This window comes from Octopus bimaculoides, chromosome 15, assembly GCF_001194135.2.
Source record: "Octopus bimaculoides isolate UCB-OBI-ISO-001 chromosome 15, ASM119413v2, whole genome shotgun sequence".
In the NCBI taxonomy this organism is placed as follows: Eukaryota; Metazoa; Mollusca; class Cephalopoda; order Octopoda; family Octopodidae; genus Octopus; species Octopus bimaculoides.
This window is the reverse complement of record NC_068995.1, coordinates 33,241,898-33,246,428: the sequence shown is the minus strand read 5'-3', so window position 1 is coordinate 33,246,428 and position 4,531 is coordinate 33,241,898.

The window sequence follows — 4,531 nt, the reverse complement described above, 5'->3', positions numbered from 1 at the left end:
ACACACACACACACACACACACACACACACACACACACACACACACACAGGGGTAAATTAATCTCTGCTTGTTTCAGCAATGAAAATTCATTTGTTTGATCAAGCAGACTACCTATCATTGTATTAGTGTTCAAGTGAATATTCCACACACATTACAGGTCCAGTCCATCCAACTGTTTCCCAAACAGTTCCTGCCTTCCTGATTTCATTGACCACTACCTTGGGTTGGGTTAACCCAGGGCAGGAGTCAGTAATGCTTGCCTTAAGTATTTCATAATGGGATTGAATGAAGAGTCTTGTGATTGCAATGTGAACATCTTAACCATTCACCATGTTGATCTCTCTTTCTCTCACTATTACACTTATACCCTCTCTATGTGTATGTGTGGAGGTGCAATGGCCCAGTGGTTAGGGCAGCGGACTTGCGGTCATAGGATCACGGTTTTGATTCCCAGACTTGGCGTTGTGAGTGTTTATTGAGCGAAAACACCTAAAGCTCCACGAGGGACAGGCAGGGGATGGTGGCGAATCCTGCTGTACTCTTTCACCACAATTTTCTCTTACTTTCTGTTTCTGTTGTGCCTGTAATTCAAAGGGCCTGCCTTGTCACACTGTGTCACGCTGAATATCCCTGAGAACTACGTTAAGTGTACACGTGTCTGTGGAGTGCTCAGCCACTTGCACGTTAATTTCATGAGCAGGTTGTTCTGTTGATCGGATCAACTGGAACCCTCGATGTTGTAAGCGACGGAGTGCTAACAACAATGTGTATATAATGCACACATACACACACTCACCCATATACATATACAAATGCATAATGTGTATGTGTGAGGGAGAAGGAGACAGATAGATAGATCGATAGATAGATAGATAGATAGAGTGAGAGAGAGAGAGAGAGAGAGAGAGAGAGAGAGAGAGAGAGGGAGGATGATATTACACTGACTGTGTTGTGGTAACATTCCAATACAATTATTGCTCCACAACCAGCTTTTCAAATCCATTGAAGCAAAGTAGATACTAAAATAAGACAAGGATGTGATAAAAAAAATAGCAAGTATTTAAAACAGCAAAGATATTCTATCAGTGAGGCTGATGAAGTGCTGTAAACTGAAATATCATAATATCATATGGCCATGATTTATGTTTGTTTAGTGTGGACATACATATCCGAGATAGACACACATCACCACCACCACTACCACAACAATTACCTTTATCACCATCATCATCATCATTGTAATAGCCTTATCACACACACTGCAACTGAAACTCCTTCCTTATCATTCTACTTTAGTTGTACGTTAATGCATGAACAATTTCTAACATTCGAGTAATACAATATATATTCAGTTTATTGTTATTATTATTATTATTATTATTTCTCTCAACGAATTCAACATTGTTGACATTTACCAATTTGTTGTTGACACATTACATATAAATAGTTATTTTGCTCCAATAATTCGGATTTTTACAGTAATCTCTGAGTAAAGTCTTGGTAACCCAACCTTGCCAACACAAAACAACATGGATTCTAGTTACAGACAGCCATTGTAATATATTGTAGAATCATGTGAAAATTGATCTTTGTGAAATATTTAAAAATGCTGGACTAGTAAATTTGAAGAAAGTTGCCCGTTTTTAAGTTTTTTCCTCTCATTGGTTTGGTCTTGGGGAAGGAGCTACTGTGTTCATGGCCTTCATAAATTCTTTGAGACTGTTGAGTTTGATATTGTTAGTGTTCTTGGAAAATGACAATATGACTGCAGGCTACATATGAACTGGAAGTGGATTCTATGGGGAGACATCTAGGAGAGAAAGGATTAGGTGAAGTGGTTAGTGTAGCTTGGTGGAATGGAGATGAGGTATGGGTGCAATAGGAGTAATAAGAGAAGAGATGAGTAAATGAGGTGTGCCTGAGTGGAAATGGCTGCAGACCAATAGAGCTGTGAAGAGTGGAAGCCACTATAGTAGTGGAAAAAAAAGGCAGGGGGAGGAGATACAGCAGGTCTGTGGGCTTTGTTCCAGTATGTCTGTAGGTATAGTTGCAACATGGCCTCAGATAAGAGATCCCATTTGAAGTTTGCATAGAGTTAATAGATGTTGGGTAGGGGTAAGAAGTGAAGAGGAAGGCCATTCTTTGACACTGATGTTGTGAGATTGCTGGGAGAGATCTTCCATGATGTTGGGGTTTAGCATTTGTAATGATCTTAATAGTTCTAGTTGCTTGTTGTTGAGGACTGGAGTGGGATATGAATATTCTGTTGATTTGTGGAGTGATTGTGATTCTATGATACTGAAGGAGATAAGGTTGGTCTGACCCCACTGGAGAATGTTTCTGAAGTCTCTAATGATAGAATCAGTGCAAATTTAGAATGAGGTGTCTCAGTTCCATGTTTGGGATGTTCATTTACAGAAAAAGGGAAGAAGAAGAAGAACAGGAAATTTTAATTCACTAAAATTGAAAGATTAATAAAAGAATATATCTATAAATGAATCAAACATTTAGGATATCAAGATAAGAAGGGGTTGATTACAATAACTGGGGTGTAACATATTTAAGATTGAAATTACCTTTGCAGTACAATGAAATAGATCACTGGAAAGACTTCCATGAAAGTGTCATGAGAGGCCCCTATTTTGCTTTGGACTTGGCACTGCTGGCCTATCTTCCCTCAATCTCCTTTAGCTGCACCCTCATTGGTGAGGTACTCTGCAGGATGGCTGAACCCATTGTGGCCTGGGAACTGGAGTCAGCTCTGGCCAATTTGATCATTTAAGGCTTTGCTATCCCTTAAAATACAGATGTCCAATGTAAGTGGAACATCATCAAATGCAAATATACCTTCAAGCAGATTGAAACATGTTTAGACCAGCACTGCCTTACCTGCATCCCATCCTGCTTCACAGCCAAACAGTGGTGCATGGCTTGATTTGTTACCTTTCTTATCAACTGGTACCCTTTCGTTTCCATTGTTGAGCTGCAGTTGATGAAATTGGCCTGCATCCATTATCCTACAGCCATAGTATGGGATGGTTCCCTTGATACATTGCTCTGAATGACATCATCAGAGGAAACCTCAATACAGCTAGCTTCCCATCACAACTAGAGCCAGTTGGTCTTGACCAGAGGGATGGTAAGCACCCTGGTGGAATAATTCTCATTCTATCCAAAAAAAGTAAATCCCTAATCTGGGATTCGATGTCCTGCAACACATTGATTGATTATTCAAAAGTCTAGCTTTCACATTATTAAATCATGTTTTACAGTACCAAGACTCCTGCAACATGTTCTCCATCTCCAACCTTGCTGCATTGTCCACAAACTTGGGAACTTACACCTGTAATGAAGAAAAGGGGAAATCAACAAGCACCCAAGCTTGATCAGCCACTATCTGTTTGTGCCAGTTGCCAATGAGACCTCAGGTGTTCTCAGACTCAACACTGCTGATTTCCTCCACAAAATTGGAATAACAGCAGTCTGTCTGAGAAATGAGCCCTGCACAATGAGCTGGCAACACCTTGGTGATTATGTCAACAAGGCACACCATCTGGACTGGGGTGTACAATCTGTTACTCCAACCCCACCATCATTTGCAGCTTAATTCCTCCCTGACATTTTTTTCTCTCTTTCCTTGTTGAAATAATCCCTGTTTTCTTTTTTCTTGATAATTTAATCTTTTATACTTTAATTTTTTTTCTTTATTTTTCATCCTGTGAAAAATATGTTGCTAACTAAAAATATCATTGTTCATTCATAGAATTAAATGAAATGAAGAAATTGGAATATATTTTGTACAGAAGTTGGCTGGGTTGTCAAGAGTGGCTGCGTGGTAAGTAGCTTGCCTACCAACCACATGGTTCTGGGTTCATTCCCACTGCGTGGCACCTTGGGCAAGTGTCTTCTACTATAGCATCGGGCCGACCAAAGCCTTGTGAGTGGATTTGGTAGATGGAAACTGAAAGAACCCTGTCGTATATATGTATATATATATATATATATGTATGTGTGTATATGTTTGTGTGTCTGTGTTTGTCCCCCCACCATTACTTGACAACCGTCCCCGTAACTTAGCGGTTCAGTAAAAGAGTAAAAGAATATCTGATTTGTTATGTTACTTCAGGTTAACTAATTAATCATATTGTAATTAATCAAGAAGATGACAATCTTTAGTTTCAAACAAGAAACAATCTGTTTTCAAAATAGATCTGAAGAGAAATCATTTCTATGAACTGATTAGTTATTGAACACTTTCACTTGAGATTAGTATTTAACCCCCTGCCCCACCACCACCACAACACACTTTCATTCACTTACACACTCTCATTCACTCACACATTTACCCACATACACACACATAGATTCTTCATGTATGTATATATATGTGCGTATATATACATATATATTTGTGTGAATATGTGTGTGTATTTGCATATTGTGCATATGTGAATGCATGAGTATGTGTGTCCATACATGTATGTGTGTGTGTGTGTGTGCTTGTGTGTGTGTGTGTGTGTGTGTGTGTGT